Source organism: Monodon monoceros, unplaced genomic scaffold (assembly GCF_005190385.1).
Source record: "Monodon monoceros isolate NGI ecotype Baffin Bay Population unplaced genomic scaffold, NGI_Narwhal_1 Super_Scaffold_14, whole genome shotgun sequence".
Lineage (NCBI taxonomy): Eukaryota > Metazoa > Chordata > Mammalia > Artiodactyla > Monodontidae > Monodon > Monodon monoceros.
Genome location: NW_021703770.1, coordinates 64,850,361 through 64,870,934, shown reverse-complemented (window position 1 = coordinate 64,870,934; position 20,574 = coordinate 64,850,361). Strand labels below are relative to the sequence as shown.

Here is a 20,574-nt window from a genome sequence, read left to right as displayed (position 1 = left end):
CTTGGACTTGACGAGTGTGGGAGTGACGAGCTCACCCTATCAGTGCCAGCGGTCCCTTTCAATGACAAAGTTTTAACTCACCTTGTCCAATCCCAAAATGACAGTCAGAGATAGCCTACCTATCCACGTAATTTAATAAAAGTCAATATAATGCCCTACCCTAGATAAAAAGGGGAAACAAGAGAGAATAATTTGTATAAAAGAATATACATTTCAGTGAATTAAGTGGTTGGTCTTAATGATGGATGTACTACCATGATGGACATAATGGGAGATTCACTGAGAATATGAAGCTGGGAGTGTAGATAGACACAGGTGAGTTTCATGGCGACTCAAACACTGTGAGCTGCATGGCCATTGGCGACACTGATTTTCCAAAATTGTGAACAACTTTTGGTAGAATTCTGAACACAATAAACAACGGTCTTCCCTGATGTACAAAGTAGCTGCATTTCTGGAAAAATCAGCATATATATATATATATATATATATATATATATTTAGCATATATTAAAGCTGGGCAAAAAGGTTGCATTTACGTGTGAAATGGATTTAGGTCTGGATTAGGTAATTATGAATATAGTACTCTTTAGGTCTGGCTCAGTAGACTTTTCACCAGCTTGGATTTTCTGAAAGACATTTGAAGTCACTTGGAATTAATTACCGGTCAATTCCTGGTCACAATTCCTGGTGAGAACATGCCTGGCATTGCAGCTGTCTAACACCTCCGGCTCCTCCCCAACAAAGGCAGTAGTACTTCCAACCCCCAATTAACAGCAACAACCAAAAAATTTTAGATTTCTAAAATGCTCCCCGGGCACAGCTTCTGAGAACTGCGAGTGAAAACTGCACAGAGAGCTAGTGCAATTACGAGCACTGGCCCTCTGACCGCTGTGCCAGCTGACTGTCAACGTGACAGCTGTGCTCTTTTCTGAGGTACAGCAAAGGCCACTTTTGGAAGTTAGCGGTTATTTAGTATGCAAGGTATGTATAAATATGCATAACTGCGCTTTGGAATCAGACCTGTACTTCATTTTTCTTACTGGGCCTTCTGTACATCAGTGAGAAAAGAGATTTTTAGTACAGAAAGGTTAGGTGTGTGACAGAAATAAAGGGTATTAATTGTGATTTGGTTAAATCAGTTGGTGTTTTTTTGGGTTTTTTTGCTAGGTTTTAGGACCAAGTCAATGCATTAATAGCCTTACTATGTTTTCTTTATATTTGTTTTTATAACTATCTGGTACTGAAGGTAATTATACTGTACTTCCACTTATGTAGTGATAAAAAGTTACCTTTAAATATTCTTATCTCAGTAAAACATGTGAGTTAATTTAAAGGAAGATGTTAAGTAGATATTAGCACAGATGGCAATATTCCAAAGATGGCACATGAATGATTAAAGATCGGGAAAACCTCACCTACAATACTATTTTCATGAGTTAAACATAATCCTTTTTACCACTTTTCTAGTGTTGAGCTTTTAATTTGTTTTCTGTTATAAACAATGCTTCAAAGAACCTCCTTTTTTTTTGGCCAGGCTGTGTGGCCTGTGGGATTCTTAGTTCCCTGACCAGGGACTGAACCTGCACCCTCGGCAGTGAAAGCGCAGAGTCCTAACCGCTGGACCGCCAGGGAACTCCCTCAAAGAACCTCTTGAGCTAAATATTGTTCATATCCATGATGATTCCCTTACGAGAATTCACAGATGTGAAACTGTCTGGTGGAAGGGCAATGATTATATTATTTTAAAGTTTGAAATTAACAATTTCTCTAAGTTTTTATGAAGACATTTAGGAGGTTAGCAAAGTGGTATTTATGATCCATGGGAATACTTTCTTCCTTGTTACTCAAAGGACTGCTTAATGCAATTGCCTTCAGGTGTGTTCAGGGACCAAAGCACGATTCTTCCCACCCTTTGGGGACACGGGTGGTGGGCAAAACGCTTGGTTGGAAGATCTGGTTTGTAGTTAATGTTACCCTTTCCATTTAATTAGCTTTGTGATCTTGCGCAAGTCACAACCTCTCTAAGCTATAATTTGCTTACCCATAAAATTGTCCTAAAAATAATACACTATTTACCTCACTGAGCTGTGAAGATTAAGCGAAATGATATATGTGAGAGTGGCTTGTAAATGCTAAAGCACGACATAAAACGCTAGTTGCTGGTATTATATAAGTGCAATATATATTCCCCTCTTGAGAGATTCCAAAAGCACAACTCTGGCTTCACAGATACATGTTGTCTCATGCAATGCAGATAATTTTAAAATACCACATGGGGACAGTATCTAGAAAAAGTGAAGGGTATGAAAGAGGAAAGAACTAAATTCCAGTGAGAATCTATTTCTTTACTGCTTGTCCCTTCCCGTTCCCTCCTCAGCAAACACTAGAACCTGATTTGGCACTGCAGCAACACTAATCTTGGGCTTTGGGGCTGAGCTTTGCTCCTGACCATCAAATCTCACTGAAAACATCGGTTACCCAGAACTCACTTGTTAATCTAGGACTGGTCTGGTAGCTCAGGACTTCTGAGTTCAGGCTAGGACGAGAAGTTGCTATTTCTGGCACATATAGATTGTTGGAAAAGCTAATGATTTTCATGAGACACTGTTCTCTTTCCATAATGCAAGTTATTCGAATGGTGTCTTTTTGTGGGTGGATTCAGGTAAGAATCATCCCATGAGCTGCTTATCAGATGCTGACAAAATCCAGAGAGTGGAGCCCGGGGTGAATACAGTGTGTGCAGAAGGGTGAGAGGGGCGACACTGAAGGCACCTGGGCTTGAGATTTAACTCTGCCACTCAACCCCCCCAGCCTCAGTTTCCCAGCTGCAAAATAAGGGAGTCAGACCGGAATTTAGTCACGAGGTCTCCCGTGTCTCTACCCGCAGTAAGATTCTATAATTCCGTGGGCCAGTTTAGAAATTGGGGGTGGACCTTCCCAACCTCCTGCCATGGGCAGGAGAGGAAGTGTTGCAGCTGGAGGGTCTTAGCTGGGCCTTTGGGAGGAGCAAGGATTCTACTCTGTGACATCACAATATCCAGCCCAGGCTCAACCCTGGCTGAGAAGCAGAAGGTAACAGGAGGTTTGGCTACTGATGTATTAGAGGTGGACGCTACCTGATGGAGCTAGAAGGAATCAGCCAGCCATGACTCCGGTTCAGGTACGTGACATCTGCTGAGCTCAGAAGAGAAATTACTGTGTCTAAAGGAACACGAGGAGAGGACCACAAGATGGGCGTGTCTCCGGGCTTAGGGATGACAGCATAAGCACAGAGACTATGCACCAGTTACTTTAGGGTAATGTAAAGAATCCAAATGAGCAGACGAAAGGCCACAGGTGGTCCCACCAGAAGCAGAGCTGGGGCACATGCTCCCAACAGCCAGACTTACTGCCATGAAGCCGAACCACAGGGCATTTCCAAGACGGTTAGCCCCTCACTGTCCTCCCCCCACCACTGGGGGGCGCAAAAGAGGCTCAGGAGGGAGCCGCAAGAGGTCAGTGTAAAATTACTTTCTAAAATAGTCTACAATTGTTGCCTAATGATGTTTATTCTTTTATATAGGTGTTTTCCTTGTAACAGCTTCTCCCCAGAATGATAGGGAAGAGTAAGCTAAATAAACAATAAGTTAACTGGGGCTTCCCTGGTGGTGCAGTGGTTGAGAATCTGCCTGCTAATGCAGGGGACACGGGTTCGAGCCCTGGTCTGGAAGGATCCCACATGCCACGGAGCAACTAGGCCCATGAGCCACAACTACTGAGCCTGCGCATCTGGAGCCTGTGCTCCGCAACAGGAGAGGCCGCGATAGTGAGAGGCCCGCGCACCGCGATGAAGAGTGGCCCCCGCTCGCCACAACTAGAGAAAGCCCTCACACAGAAACGAAGACCCAACACAGCCAAAAATAAATAAATAACTAAATTAGAAAAAAATATATATATATATATATTTTAAAATAAGTTAACCGAAAGAAGTATTTTAATAGAAGATAGTATAAAATGCAAACAAAAGTAATATAATAAAATGAAGAGAAAAAACTTATTAATGGGTTAGCAACCGATACTGATTCTAAAGTCTGGTTTTGAAATTTCAAGGCTTGAAAGGCAAAAGGCCACCCCCTATAAACAGTGAAAGAGAAGGGCCTTCTGGTTGAGAAGTAAGTAAAACAGTTCGGTTGAAACCACCTACAGCTCCTCCCCCTAAAGAACTCGCACCAGTGAAGTCATCGCTGGGGATGCGGACAGTTCTGTTTTCTTTACCTTGCCTTAGGGTTTTGGCTTCTAAAATATTTGTTTCTTGCTGGAGTCTCAAGGCCCTGAGAGGCTCTGAATGACGGCAAATAGCTGCTCTGTTTACCAGTAGGGCGGAGCGCGGGGGTGGGTGCCAGGCCCTGACTCATCGGCACTGGCCTCCCTGAGCGCACTGCGACCCCAGAGCCAAGTACAGGACTGCTCAGGCAGGCACGCTGAGATTCGCCTGCAAGACCCAAGTTTACTGCCATGCTCCCCAGTGGAAGCAGCAGTCCAGTGTTCTCACAGGTAGATCAGCTGCCCACAGAGGACCCCAAGAGCAATAGACAAGGTGGGGAAGACCCAGTGTCTATCCACAAGACACAATTTTAACACTCTTTAGCCTCCAACCCATTGGGAATAAGTATATCTCAGCCGCGAGGCCAAAACTCACTCTATAAAAGTAGTAATAATCCAAAGCATGTAAATAAATTCAGAGGTTCAGATAAAGACAAAATGTACCTGCACGTTGACTCTAGCACATATTCAGCTTCCGTCTAGAGAAGCCACTATGATTTTCACAATTAGATTATGACCCAACCTCTGAAGTCCTTGGAAATTAAAAGCTCATCGGTCCAGTTTTTAGACTTTATTCATTTTATAGTCATTGAAAACTACGTTTAGGTTTAACCTAAAATAATATCCACAAAACACAGAATGTCCTAACTTGTCTACATTTATATTTATTGACTATCATGTTCTCTGACCATTGTGTTAGTCACATACCACAGGCGTTCAGAGTTGGAGGAGAGCTAAGAGATCGACCATTCCAACGTCCTCATTTCCAGAGGAGGAACCCAGCACAGAGAGGTTAAGTGTCTTGACTTAGGCCACTGTGCTAGTTAGTGCTAGCTTGAGACTAAAGCTTAAGTCCTCTCACTCTTAGCGTGGTGACCTCTTCAGTCCTCCCTGCCTCTAATTCACTCTGAAGGAATTTATTGGTTCAGACTTGAACTATTTTAATTTCCAAGTCAGAATATTCTAAGATAAGGAAATCTCATTTGATCACTTTGGTGTGGTTATTGGTAAATTCAGGTACTCTAGGTAGGTGACACTATTCACCAAAGCTTTCCCAGCCTTCACAGCTCCAAACAAAACAAGCTTTGATCAAGGTCAGGAAAAAGCACCCAAGACCCCATCCAAAAGGCTGAGGATACAATGAAAATGAATCCAGGGAAACGACAGGCGACTCTGCCTTGATGCCTTAGTAGCAGTCCATCAAAAAAAAATAAAAAGAGGCATTTATACAATTAATGAGCTTTTTGCTTTATAATAAATATACAGACTTCCTGTGGCCTTTTCTAGTTTAGGTAGATCACTTTGTTTATGTGTTTGCGTGTGTATACTCTGTAAATGCCCATATGAGTAAACACTTCATCTGGCAGGTGTGAGGCTTTACACCATCTGTGGTAACTGACCTATCTTTATTACATAATTTGTCCCCTATGTGAGCCTTTCCCGACTTAGACCACGAATTAACATTTTATTTAGAGTTATCAATAATTTAGGAGCAGTCTTAAGTTTGTCCAGGGTTTGTTTTATGTAGAGCTGTCTATGTCTTGCATCTCTAATTCATCTGTAAGTTTGAGCCCAGGCACCCCCTGGATAGAGATACTCAGAGCTTTTTCCAATTGAATTCATTGCAAATGTATTAACATCAGCCTGAAGTCCCCAAATCTGAAAGAAAATGAAGAATTGTTGGATATAAGCGTAGACCTCATTTGCATAGCCATCCGCTCCAAAGGTCTGATTAATATTTTCTAGGACATTAGATTGTTTTTTAATCCACTGAAATGTGTATATCCTACAAGGATCTTCCATATGTTTCTGGTTTTCCAAATAGATTGTCTTTAATATAAGAGAATTATGAAATGATTACCAACAGGAAAGAACATTCCATCATGGCATAGGGCTTAAACAAAGCTGTGGTAATATCTTTCAGCTTCCATATTAATTTCAAAAGTTGTGTAATATATTGAGTAATCTTGCACGTACTACCACATAAAACCGCAGAAGGCTGACTATGAAAAATGGAGGGATAAAAGGAGCTTTAGTTTCAGATTCTTCATTGTGGGTTTTGAATTCTCAACTCTCTCCAGTAAGCTGAAACACAGGTAGGCCAAGTGTACTTCTGAAGTGTTTTCCACCTGAGAAGATGCATCCTCACAAGCCTTATTAACAGCCGTGGGAGGGAAAAAAAAAAGTAAAAGCCACCTCACCAGAGATCCCGAGACATTTGATCTTCTCTCTTGCTGCCACCACCCGGGGTGCCCTGGCAAACAGCTACACCTGGATCTCTGACACATGCCGGACACGCCCCTTCATCTCGGCCCAGCCCCCATGCCCACTTTCCTAAGAATTGTGCAATGAGCCCTTTGTGACCGGAGGTCTGTGAAGTCTGGAAAGGAATGTGGCCCAGAGCCAACAGGCGTTGCTGCCACCAAGGCCAAGAAGGAGCTCTCCTGCTGTTTACCTCACACTTGGGGGAACCTCAGAAGGGGAAGGGTATGCTCTAAAAGGAGAGGGAATCTAGCCTTTGGCAGGAGTGTGAAGAAGCACCCCAGGGCCTTTCGCCCTCGTCTCTGCAGACCTCCAGAGGCGTGCTCTGTGCTGCTCCCAAGACTTGGATCCACTTTTGAGCCATTTCCTTTCCTACTCATAACTGTGCCCCCTGCTGAAAGCTGTGAGTGTTAGGTCCCATTGTTCCAGTGCCCCTGTGTAGGGTGAAGGGTGATCGTAATGGGAGGTTCCACTAAATAGTGGTGCTGATAGTAGAGTGCCAGGCGCTGGTAGCAGGACAGCTGGAGAGGGTGCTGTGATCAGAGGCCTATTGGTACTGGTCAAGTAATAACACAAAACCAGCTTCCTACGTCTTCTCTCCACCTCCCCAACAAACATCATCCTGCATCATGACAAGTGCACAAGCTGGCCACTGGCAATACTGGAGGTTGCCTCACCTCTTCTGCCCAGGGAATTATGTCATGGGCTGAGCCATGAATACCCTTCTTTTAATTCGCCCAACATCATGATGGCCACACAAGTAGACCTCTAACTAAAAAGAACTGAAAGGAAGTGAAAGACTTAATTCTCAGTCTTGCCATTTGAGCACTGTCTAGTACAACTTAGTATAACTAACTGTAAAAGACAAGTTCTATACTTATCTTACCAATACTGCTTATAAACAAAAGGTGGTCCAAGAAAAACAGACTTTTTAGCCAGTTGAAAAGATCCCTTGGCAGTTAGAACGCCAGTATTCTTCTGCTCCTTTCAAGCATATTTAGAAGGCAAAGTCATTTTTATTAGTAGAAGGGAAAGCACTCCTTTCATGTTAGAACGTTCTTTGTATGTTAGGAACTGACTCATATAACCAACATATTGCCTCTTGTATCCTGTCCTTTCAAGACAGTGGTTATCTTTCTCCTTCCGACCCCAAATGAATTCAGTGTCAGTTTCAATCGAATTTGTAGTTTTTGAAAACTTAAGATGTACCAGGCACTGTGGCAATAACAAAATAAAATGTTTGGCATAAATTGGGCTCTTTAAGAATTAAGGATTTAGGTGAGGAGACAAGATATACACGTGTGAAGAGTTCAGATGCAAAGAAGGAACTGCGTAACTATGTGAAAAATATTCTCGTGGACTTCAAAGCGTCCCAGGGGCTCAGTGCAGGGCAGAAGCAAAGCTGTCTCCAGTGTTTTGGTTGCTCATCACAGCAGAATTAGGACTTGGGAGGAATCTTGAAGAGAAACACAAGAGTGACTGACACAAGCTTGAGGAGGAAAACAATTTTCTGGTGCAAATTTTGGCCCCAACACAATGGGTCTTGTCCCACTCACAGACCTTATCTCCTTTCTCCCTGTGCTTTTACAACTCCTTTGCATACAATGCAAACAATTCACATGGCTTCTTTGGGATTGGGAAAACTGGAGTCATAGAAACATGCTGCCAGGAAGGATGAAGCCCACCCTAACAGGTGGTTTCTGTAAGAGGCCCTACATGCTATAACCAGGGTTGTGTCTGATTTTAATTATGGATGTGTGGGCTTCCTGACCTTACACCCTAAGTCAACATGCTCTAAATCTAATTCATTATCTTCCTCCAAATCTGATCTCCTTCTGTGATGCCGGTCTCCGCCAATGACCTCACCATATTCCCAGCTATTCTGGCTAGAATCTCGAGTCCTCCATGATTCCCAGTTCTCTCCTCCCTGGCGTTTGGTCAGCAGGCCCAGGAGGTTATAGCTCCACATCTCTTTTGAATCCATCACTTCCTGCCAGTTCTGCCCACTGCTGCCCTGGGCCAGGCTCTCATCATGTTTCCCTAGGATCACTCATCTCCCCAACTTCATTCCTCTGCACTCTGTTGGTCACATCTTTCTAAAATAAATACTAGAGTTTGTCACTTGCCAGTTTTAAAACAGTTCAAGTTTCCCCATTGTTTAAAAAAAATGAGGACTGGGGCTTCCCTGGTGGCGCAGTGGTTGGGAGTCCGCCTGCCGATGCAGGGGACACGGGTTCGTGCCCCGGTCTGGGAAGATCCTACATGCCGTGGAGCGGATGGGCCCGTGAGCCATGGCCGCTGAGCCTGCGTGTCCGGAGCCTGTGCTCCGCAACGGGAGAGGCCACAGTGGGGAGAGGCCCGCGTAAAAAAAAAAAAAAAAAAAAAAAAAAGAAAAGAAAAAATGAGGACTGAACTCCTTATATTGACTTTCAAGGTCCCTCACAGTCTCTAGCCTCGTGTGGCCACTCCTCTCCTCTGCCACCCATTCACCCAGTCCTCCCCACCAGATGCACCAGACGCATCCCTCTATTTCTCATTCTCCAGGCTGTCCAGCACTTTCCTGCTGCTGTGGTCTTTCTCATGCAGGTCTCTTCTGACAGTTGAACTCCTGCAGGATTCCTTCTCAAAGGGCTGACCACTTTCTTCCTCCGTCATTTATGATCTTCTCACGACACTCTTATTATTTATGACCCTTTATGCTGAAGGAGTGAACCAGGTGTGGTTGAAAGACCAGTGAGAAGGGAATAGAAGACTGTTTTAAGACAGGGACTAGCATGTCAAAGGCTCAGAGGAAACAGGACATGGTGCTCAAGGAACTGACCAGTGCACAGAAGTTGGTGGAAATAGAGTCTGAGTTGAGAGGAAGGGGTTGGGAGGACATGGCCCTGGAGAAAGATGCAGAGGCTGGCCCCGATAAGGAGTGGGGATTTCAGCTTACGATCAGTGGACCACTTTAAAGGGTTATAAGCAGGGCAGTGATAGGACACTACTTGCATTTTAAAAGAATGTAGTGTCCAGAGAACAGATGGGAGTGGAGAGAGACTGAAGAAAGGGCTATCAGTTAGGAGGCTGGCCAGGTAAAACAAGGATGTGTTGAACTTGTTCTAGATTAGTGACAGTGGGAAGAGAGGAAGGCAGTAGAGTTCAGGGAGCTTTAGAAAGGAGAACTGATGAGGCCTGGCTGGTTGACCACACATGGATCAAATGGAGGAGGGGAAGTGAAGGAAGTCGGCCATACAGGCCCAGAAATGATACTGTACTAGTTGCAGTATCACTTAATGATAATGCCTCACATGGAGGAGACTGGACTTGATCCTGTAGGGAACAGGAGACAACAAGGATTTCTTGGCTTACGTAAACCTACATTTCTGAAAGGGAAAACTGAAAATGGTGTGCAGGATGGCCAGAAAGGGAAACACTGATCGCAGACAGACTAGAAGGCAACGCCACTGACGTGGGGTGTTGAAGGCTGACAGCGCACAGCTGCTCAAAGCAGTGGGCTCCTCTCAGCACTGGTGATTCTGCCCCAAACATAGTTTAATTAAAAAAAAAAAAAAGGAGTGTTTTAATCAAAAAGTTATATTAAACAGTGCAAAATGTTATGCTATGAAAAACGATTCTCCCTCCCACCTCAGTCCCCAGTACTTTTCCTCCATGGAGCTTCTGCAAGTTTTACATCTCTCCAGAAATGTTCTCTGCATACACAAATGTGTCTGAGTATGTATTATGCACATGCTTTCTGTGTATGTATGTATATATCCACACACATAGATCCACTTTTTAAAATGAGATTACTACACATATGCCCTACTTTTTTTAAACTGGGAAACTGTATATTGTTAAACCATTTTTATACCAGCTTGGGGAGCTCTGCTTCATTCTCTTCAATGTCTACGATGGCTGTGCTCCTGCAGTGATCTCACAAACCCCCTGTTGATTAACACTGAAGTCAAACTTGGTCTTAAAGTGCTCTTGCCTGTCCTTTTCCTTGTCCACCACCCTCAGCTCGTGATGTGCTGGCTGCTTTAAACCACTCATGGTCCCACACTGGGCCACTCTCCCCTTCCACCTTTTCACACAGCTCTTTTCAAATCTGAAGTAAGAGAACTCCCTCTGCAGCCACACGAATTTAGCACACCCTTAATTTTCTTTCATCGTGGAGTCATCTGTGATGGCAGCATCAGCTTGGCTTATCAGATTCATATTCCTTGAGCAAAAGATCGGACGATCCTCTCTAAATTTGTGAAATGTACTTTGAAAATCCTGTGTTTATACAGCCGCACCAAGGGTATCATAAACTCTAAAATGTCAGAGCCCCATTGCCAATCAGAGTTCAGCTCAGAGTAACAGGGATTTTTCTTCTCAGAGCTGACATTTTCAACAAGGCTGGTCAAGGCCTCTTCAGACACTTTGCTTTTAGAGGACACTGCAGTGGATACAGGCCTTGGATCTCATTCATTTGCTAGAGTCCCCAGGGCACACAGGTATTTAATAAATCCTGATGAACAGACATCTGTGCCTATAAGTATTATTCTTGATAGTCTTCCTTCCCATTTTTTTTCAAAGAATTGTTGGGCATTTTATCCTCTATTGCCCTTCATAGTGTAAACTGTAACCAGACCCTTTCTTCCTCCCCAACTTGGATTTCAGTGGAAAGCCTTAATTAGGAGACAGGTCTCCTGCCTGCCAGGTCATTGACGGCCCTCAAAGGCTTCCTGGCATTCCTTACAGGGTGTCCTATTGTCTGGTCATCATCAGAAAACCAAAAAATGTCCTTTGACACCATCCCGAACTAGCTGTCTGCTTCCTACATCTTCCTGTCTCAGCTATAGCCTTACAAGAGGAGATTAAAATACCCCCTGGAGCCCTGTGACCTTTATTCCCACCTGGAACAAAGTCACTGAACACTGAGTTTCCTCTGCATCTTTCCTCTCCTTATGAATCATTTTAAGGTCCCTCATGTCATCAGGAAGCAGCACATCTGCAGCCTGACCAGCCAAAGTGGACTTGGTCCATCTTCCTTGGCCACCAGTGTCCTCTCCCCCGTGCCTCGAATCTCGCTGTGACAGTTTTCTCTAGGTCCCTGCTTGTCTTTTTCTGGGGTCCTTCACTACCTATGCAAGCTGCAGAGAGAGGAAGCCATTGAGGGCTTTCTTTACCCTCTTTAGATGAAAGTCAAGTTTGCAGTTCAATGATTTCATCTTAGTTAAGATTCCTCAGTACCAATATTATATTAGTATAAATTATATAATTTTTTTTTTTTTTTTTTTTGCGGTACGCGGGCCTCTCACTGTTGTGGCCTCTCCCGTTGCGGAGCACAGGCTCTGGACGCGCATGCTCAGCGGCCATGGCTCACGGGCCCAGCCGCTCTGCGGCATGTGGGATCTTCCCGGACCCGGGCACGAACCCGTGTCCCCTGCATTGGCAGGCGGACTCTCAACCACTGCGCCACCAGGGAAGCCCTAAATTATATAATTTTTTAATTTTAGAAAGCCATACAAACAGAAAACAATTATCAATTCAAATCTAAAATGTTTTTCCCAGAGTTTAAGGTAATAATATTGTCCAAATTACATATATAATTTAATAAATAATGAACATAAAATATATACACGTATATAATATATACTATAATACATAATGTGTGTGTAGTATCTTGATATACACATACACACGTGTTGTTATAAGTGCTTGTTTTAGATGATCAAATTACATCTTATGAACAGCACATGAATAACAAGTGCTATTTAAACCCTCCTGGCATTTCCCCTGTCCCTTAAACAACATAAATTTACTCAGCTTTATGTATAGGCAACATTTCTTGCCAAATTCTGAAATAACAGAAATAGAAATCATAAAAACAACCTTTTTTTGGGGGGGGCACCTGCTGTATTAGGGTTATCCAGTTAAACAGAACCAATAGGAAAGATATCTATCTATCTATCTGTATATTATTTATTATAAGGACTTGGCTCATGCAATTACAGAGGCTGACAAGTCCCAAGACCCACATTCAGCATTTTGGAGACCCAGGAGTCCAAATACCAGCAGTCTAGAGACCCAGGAAATGCCAAAGTTTCAGTTAAAGTCTGAAGGCAGGAAAAAAACTGATGTCCCAGCCCAAGGCAGTCTGGCAGGAGGAAATTTCCTCTTACTTGCGGGAGGGTCAGCCCTTTTGTTTTATTCATGTCTTCAAGTGGTTGGATTGGCCCACCCGCATGGGGAGAGCAATCTGTTTTCCTCAGTCTATTGATTCAAATGTTAATCTCATCCAAAAACACCCTCACAGACACATTCAGAATAATGTTTGACCAAATATCTAGACAATCCATGGCCCAGTCAAGTTGACACATAAAATTAACCATCATACCTATCATGTCACCAATAGGCTCAGGAATTTTCTCATTTAATTGCCACAAAGACCCATATGGAAAGTAGGCTTATTCCCATTTGCTCAATAGATGTTTATTCAATAAATGTTTGTACATTTTAGAGATGAGGAACCTGAGGTTCAGAGAGCTGAAGTAACTTGTCTAAGGTGGCACAGCTAGTAAATGGCAGAACCAGCATTCTAACCTAGGTCTAAATGACTCCATCTGAATTCTTAAGCTGTGTGGCCCCTGCCCCTCAGTGCTGGTGCTGCATTCCCCCTGGTCCTGAGGCTTGGGGTGGGGCAGGTCTGAAGGTATTTGCTATTGGTAGAAGCTCTGGGCAGCAGTGGGGAGGGGTCCCATTTTTGTCTTCACAGGTCTGTACATGTCAGACTTGAGTGCAACGTGGAGCTGCTAGGAGGGCTCTGCTTTCCTTTACCTTTGAGGTCCTCCACAGAACATTAACAGATGCTACTCTTCACTGGAAGTTTCATGCTTGTGCTTTGTACAGATTATATTATTTAACGTTCACAATGACCCTGTGTTCTCCCCACCCCACCCCCTGCTGTGGTAGGGAGACGGCTGACAGGTCACCATGGGCTGCCAAGGGCCAGGACTGTGAGACATCTCTCTTAAACTACTGTCCTCAGAACCACCAAGAGTACCCTCCATTGCCTTAAATGTCCCCATGGGCCAATCCAATCCTGTTCTACTCCTTCCCCCAATCTGCCCATAAAGCCAGCATAAAATACGCATGAATCAATAATTCTACAGGTGTGTGCCATCTGCTGACTCACCTACGGAATAGGCCTGGGCTTTCCCTTCATTTGCTTTGCCCCTCACGGCCTGACGTGTTGCTGCCCCTCACTTTCTACCTTCACCAGCACTTCCAGGAAATGCTGTCCAGTGGTAAACTTACTGGGAGCCCCTAAATCAATCTCGTGTAGAGGAGACTCCTCTGTCCCCTCTCCCTGTAGCGCTGTCTGGGTTGCTTCTTGGGAATCCCCTTTGTCGTGACAACATAAGCAGTCCTGCCAGTACTGCCGAGTTAGCTGGGCCACGGCAAACCTCTTGTCCTAGAGAGGAGGGATTGGAGACCCGGGGGCGTGCGTCTTACCCAAGTTCACATTTAGGAGCCAAGCCATCCGCCTCCCAGTCCAGTGCTTCTGGGGTTGCCCACAGATACCAGTTCTGATGGGCTGGGGATAGGGCAGCCTGCCAGTCCCAACCAGCGGAGGCAGGCTGAAGAACAGTGTATCTCCAAGGCGGTGTCCGAGGGGCAGATACGCAGGCTGCACCAGATGACAAGGGACGTCGGCACCCCTTTTGCACGTCTGCCTCCGTATACAATAATGTACAATGATGTAGGTGCAGCACAAACAAAGCAAGGTGTTGCTAGAGAAACTGGGATAGGGTGGACCCTTCTTATTAACAGAAGCAGATTCCTTTTGGTCTCACGCTTCACCGGAAGGCCCTGGAAAGAGCTGAGACTCCTACCTGCCTGGAATTGCAGTGAATGACTCACTCTGGCCCCCATTCCCAATAGAAGTGGCTTTGGATTATATCATGCGTTCACAGAAACTCAGCTCGACTGTAAGTTTGTGTGGATCTACCCAGAGGATTCTCCATGGCAGGTCAACAGGCATGCATTCGGGCTCCATGGGATGATGTTTCTAGATTAGATCTCTGGTCTGGCTCCCTACATCTCATTGCTGGTGTTGTTTCCAGAGCCTGTGAACCTGACGACAGGAGCTGAGGGCAACTGGGCTTGTGTCAGCCAAGGCTCGGAGAACACCATCAGATAAATACTTAACAGAGAAACAATCATTGGTGGGAACAACTCTCAAAATAAAGTAAAATAAAACTGCTCATTGTTTTCAAGATCACTTTACTTAAAAAAATTTTAAACATAAAGGGTAAATGAACTTCAGGTGCTTTGGGAGCAACAGAGCCATTGTTGAGAAGGCAGCACACTCTAGAGGTGGAAACAGAATGTGGAAGGTACTCAGAGACATGGGTGCTCGTCCTGGCTGCCAAGGATTCCTTGGTGCCCTTGGACAAATATCTACTTCACTGCCTGACTTGGGATTCTTGTAACTGGGAGACCTGTGCTCCTACCCAGGCTCTGTTCATAACTGTCTGAGGCCCAGAGGAGTTTCTTGGTTTGTAAAATGGGAGTAAGAACACTTTCCCTGCCTACCTGTCCCAGTTGCTGTGTAGGTCAAATGAACCTATGTGAAAATACTTTGTTAACAAGAGTACTCTATATATTTTTTCCTGTGTAGGACATAATGTCTTTTGATGGAAGTGAGGTAGGAGTTTAGGAGGAGACTGGTGGAGAATGGTGAAAGGATTAGGGTTCCCCTGGGACATGCAGGGGGTATGGGGCAGGGTTGCAGCTGGGACTGGAGACCATGGGTCTGTGGTGGCAACATCTGCCTTACCAGTGGCTGTACGATTGAATGTTGGCTGTGGTGGTGGAAGGAATTAGGAGTATGGACATGGGAATACTATAATTACAGTGGTGATGGCGGAGTCTAAGCTGAACAGGGAAAGGGTTGAAGAAAGGAACGAGGCTGATAGATTTGGGGAGCTGGGAAATATTAGTGAGATGTAAGTACCATGAACACAGGGGCGTTAGCTGGCGAGGTAGGCAGTGGTGGGTGAGGCTGGAGTTAAAGGTTTGCGAGCTCAGGACATCCAGGTATCTGAATAGGGCGAGGAGCCATAAGGGAGAGGGTGCTGTCTGGGAGGACCACATGGGAGCTGAAGGGCCCCAAGTCAGTGACAGGACTTGGGGTGGAGAGAGTTGAGTGCCAGGGTCCTGAGAGAATATCGGTGAGTTGACAGACACGGGGATGGCCATGGGGAGAACAGGACCTGTGGAGGGTAGGGGCACCAAAGGTCGGGGGCAGAGTGTCTGGGAGGGCTGGGAGAATGCTAATGCTGCTTTGGGGTAAGGGAGGCCCGGAAAACAGAATGGCTAAAGGCGTACTCAGATTTAAAATTTGATATGCAGTATACACAAGTCAGTCATTTTGTGTACAGATAATAAAAAGTTGTAGGGGCACCTTGGCCTCAATATGTAAACATATAAAACAAATTATAATGGAAAACTCCTTTCAGCCATTGACACTTTAAACTATAATAGGCTCAACAGCATGCGGAAGCCGGTTAGTACCAGTGGGTGAGGGCCACGCATTGTTAAATTTTCTGGAATTTTTGCAAGCCAGGTATTATGTTGGTAGATTGAAGTAGGCCTGGGAGGGAATAGTTACACCATGGAAATCTGCAAACACTACATACTAGGGCTTTTTCTCCCCTGGAAATCTGGTTGTTAAACCTTTTCCAGCATACCACTGAATAGGTCTAAATATAACCTCCAAATCTGCCCAACTTTACGGTCCTGTTGTGAGTTTAACTGTGACACTAAAAGAGACATGCCCTAACCCCAGTACCTGTGAATGTGACCTTATTGAAAGTAGGGCTTCTGCATATGTAATTAAGATGTAAGTTAAGACGAGGGCATCCTGGAGTAGGGTGGGTCCTCAATCCAATATGACTGTAGTCTATAAGAGGAGCTGCAGAGACAGACACACACACAGGAAAACACCATGTGAAGGCAGACACAGGGGGACCGCCATGGTGACAGAGGCAGAGGCTGAGGTATGCCAAGGATTGCCAGCAACACCGGAAGCTAAGAGGATGTCGTGAAATATGTTCCCTCAGAGCTACCAGAAGGAGCCCACCTAGCCAACAACACCTTGATTTCAGACTTCTGACCTCCAGAATTGTGAGATAATAGGCTTACGTTATTGTAAGTCACCCAGTTTGTGCTACCTTGTTCAGCATTGCTAGAAAACTATACACCTGCCACGCCGTCAAGTTTGGGCACAAGGCAAGTGGAAGCTCCCCAGTGTGAGCTGTGAGGGAAGGTCCCTATTCCCTGTGCTCTGGCTCCCAGGGAACCTTCTCTCCTACATCCTCCGGACGTATGTTCCGTGCAGTCATCTGCTACTCCTTGTTAGCTGCCTTGTATTGTGGATTATGCTTTTAAGTGTAGACGTGTTGCCTCCTCTTCTAGGTGGTAACCAGAAGCTGTAAACTCAGACACCTCGCGCGTGGGTCAAGGTTGCTGAGTGTGACGCTGGGGGAGCCACTGCGGACTGGAATGTGCGTCTGCCTTTAAATAAAACACTTACCCCACCCTGTTGGCCAAGGAAAACCTGACTAAGACCTGCCATCTGGGGACCTATGCAATGTGCCAGAGAGAGAGGGAACGTCTCTTGGCCTTTGCCTTCCCCGGCAGCAACCAGCAGGCATTGATTCACTGTGAATTTGCCGCCTGGATCTCGTGGGTCTTCTGTCCTGGCCCAGCAAGTGGGTCTGAGACCTCAGAATTTCAACAATTGCCCTAAAGTGTCCCCCTTCAGACAGAAACTTCAAAACAGGTTTTTATAGGGTTATGATTTAAATCCCCTAGCTGACTAGCTACTCCACACTCCTGCAAAACTTCAGCTTCAGAAGAATATGGCAGAAGGGCAGCGTCCCCTCTAGACACGGCTTGCCCCACCCTGATGTTTCCATGAGTATTTTTCTTGGTGACTCTCACAATCTCAGGTGGCTGAGGGAGAGGCGTCAGGGATACTGAAAAGAAAGGGTGATTTGGGGTGAGGAATCTTTTGAAGTTGAAACTGTTTATAGTTCATTACTTTTTGAACACCAGAGGGCGATACAGGCATACAGATAGAGCTGCTCTGCCTTGCTTTTTTAATGTGAGACCAAATGCTGAATATCGCTCATTTGACTCTTTTGCTCGGGTCTCTAAGAAAGTTACACAGAAGGCTCTTGAGACCATTTTCCGGATGTCCAAGCCCTGGGGCTGGTACACCCACCGAAGGGTGCTGGGTAGGGTTACAGCTTCCTTTGTGGGGAAGCACTTGTCACTCACCCTCCCACCCCATCCTGAGACTGTCTAGTTCCGGTCAGCTCTTTGGGAGGGTTTGGACTGTGTCCCAGGTAAGAGCTAACTTGTGCAGGGACCCAGCTTGTTACTTCCAGGGCCATTCATTTAAAACTGGTTTCATGAGTTCTACTTAGTATCTGGCCCTGAGAGAATTGAGAAGCCTGAGAGAGGAGACCCCGTGAGGAGGGATGAGGGATTGCAGAGGTCCTAAGTTTATCACCTGGGCAGCTCGTGGGGCTTTGGTGACGGTGGCCCACTGACCAGTCTGCATGTCTGTGGTCTTGGACCAGCTCCCGCCAGTGACCTCTGATTGTGAGGACGGTTTGGCAGAATGTTCATGGTTTCTGGAGCATTATGGAAAGCTGTGTATGCCTCACGGAAGAGTCTGGGAGCAGCTGCAGTAGAGCAGTTGGGGATGCCCATGGGAGGCCTGACAGTGGTGGTGAGGGCCCTGGGAAGGGGCAACTGAGCTCAGCTTTGGAGTCTGAGGCCTGTGAGGAGAGCTTAAGCTGCACAAGTGCCCATCTAGGTGGGCAGCAGGGAGACCAGCATCAGGGCCCATCTAATTCTGCAGGCCTAGAAACCATGGGTGTGTGTGTGCAGTTGTGGAAAACTCTGCACCTGACTACGTAACTCATTCAGAAAGGAGCCTGTCTACCTTCACCCACTGGGAGAGGCGGTTCAGCTTTAGCTGTTCAGTTCTGGGCACCTTCCAGAGGCATTCAGCAGAGACAGAGACTGTTCTTAGCAATGATATGTTGTGAATAATAAAGCACCACTTACTACACAAGATAGAAGAAGGCTTTGCAGACCAAAAAGCTGTGCTAATGGGTTGATTACAATTTAGTGGGCTCTAGTTGTTCATCTGAAAGAGAAAACTTCAGCAAAACGAGGGGAAAATGTGTATCTACAATAGAGGGCACAAAGTCATTGCCATTATCCCAGTGAGTAAGTTGAAATGTACCACTGGAAAATCCAGTGTGGACACTAGAAATTGGTGCGAGGCCATGATCTGTTTGGCGCACAACAGGGGACTGAGCTGCTTCCCAGTCCTGTGATTGTTGCAGGGGCCTGGCCACGTGCACTAACAAGAGAGGGTTCCCCGCCATTTGTGATTCTATTTCTCAATTCAGCCTTTTAAATTAACAAGGATTTAAAGGCACAGATTTGGAAGCAGAGCACTTAGACTGGACCCCAGTTCCAGCTTTCTGCCCCTCATTATTGATGTTCATGCTTGGGGGAAGTGATATGACCGCAGGTAGTCAGTTATCTCTTTCTTAAAATGGACACTGAGTGTCAGATAATGTATTTCACTTGTGAAAAAAACTTATTAGGAAATTACCAAGGGTGGTTTAAGTGCAGTTATTCATCTCTAGAGGGAATCCTTCAGTATTTCCTTCACTTTCAAACACATGTCTGTTACCTGGGCTGGGTGAGGCTTCATTTGAAGGTGGGCTTTATTAGAGTTAAAGATATGCCTTTAGGCCCGTCCTATTAAACTAGCACTTAAATGCCCCCCAAAACAGGAATGAAAACTATTTTGGTTTCTATGTACTCTGCTGGTTTTGTAGTCCGTTTAGCCACATTTAGATGACAATTTGTAGAGCAATCACTGTATTGGAAACCTTATTGAAAAGAAATTTTGCCTTGAGCAGAAGTTTATGTCTTTGTTTTTATCTTCTATCTTTTTAAGCTAATTAACATAAGAGACATCTTGAGCTAAGGTGAATGGGGAACAACCATCCGCAAAATCAAGGATCCACGTTCTGCTTACAGACACTTTGTCAAATAAACACTTCTGTTGGACTTGAGGTCTCCTTGGTTTATCACAGCAATTGCTTACTGTAAGTAAGCAGCAAGGTGTTTAAATTTCACATCTGTGAAGTACACGTTATGTTTCGTAGCAGCGGACAAGACGCAGTCAATATTTTTTCAGTAATACAGGTCTCAGATTCAGAGCGTTACTTAACCAAATAAATACTGTCCTTGACACTGAACTACTTACTGGACCTCATTAATGAACGTGCTTATTGGTAGTTCCTTGTTTAAAGCCACTACTACAATATTTTTCTTGAGCTTTAAAATATGCTCCATCTGGCTCATTCACAGATTGATAAGCAAGGGAATATAGCAGGCAACAACCCCCTAGAACTAGACTGTGAACTCCTGAAGCAAAGCTCTCTGGTGAGTTACAGCTTGGGCTGTGAAATCAGTCAGCCTGGTTTCAAAGCCTGGGTCCACGACTTACTAGCTGGTGACCTTGGGCAATTCATTCAGCCTCTCCAATCTTATATTCCTCCTCTGTAAAATAAGGATATGAAAGTGTCCACCTTATAATTTTGTAGGGTTCCAATGAGAGAATCTAGTTAACATCTAGTTACTATCATCACCAGCAACACCATCACCACCTCTGAAACCCTCACAACCCCCAGTATAATGTCTTGCACTATATTCATCACATAGCTCATTCTACCTACTGATGAATTACAGATTTGGGATGAAATCTACCAGGATTGCCCATTCTTCCAGCATACTGTTTCAATTTTAGGGGGCAGAGAGAGAGAGGACCATCTTAACAATTGCTCAAACCCCAACCCTAGAAAATAATCATTAGATTTGTGTTTATAAAAGTACCTAGTATCGTTCTTAGCACACCTATACTAGGTATTT

The 20,574-nt window shown here is 44.9% G+C and overlaps 2 protein-coding genes across 15 annotated transcripts in view; one reads left to right on the top strand and one right to left on the bottom strand.

The window, feature by feature from the left end:
• PDE7A (phosphodiesterase 7A) overlaps positions 1-20,574 on the bottom strand; it is a 380,288-nt gene that overhangs the window by 270,997 nt on the left and 88,717 nt on the right. The window lies entirely within an intron of this gene.
• DNAJC5B (DnaJ heat shock protein family (Hsp40) member C5 beta) overlaps positions 3,062-20,574 on the top strand; it is an 82,245-nt gene continuing 64,732 nt past the window's right edge. Inside the window, exons 1-2 of one of the 2 annotated variants that reach the window (XM_029222507.1) lie at positions 3,112-3,163; positions 19,598-19,748. The gene's annotated coding sequence lies outside the window, so the exon portion shown is untranslated. Of the gene's footprint in view, positions 3,164-19,597; positions 19,749-20,574 lie in introns of both variants that reach the window. The other variant, XM_029222508.1, reaches the window with a different exon arrangement.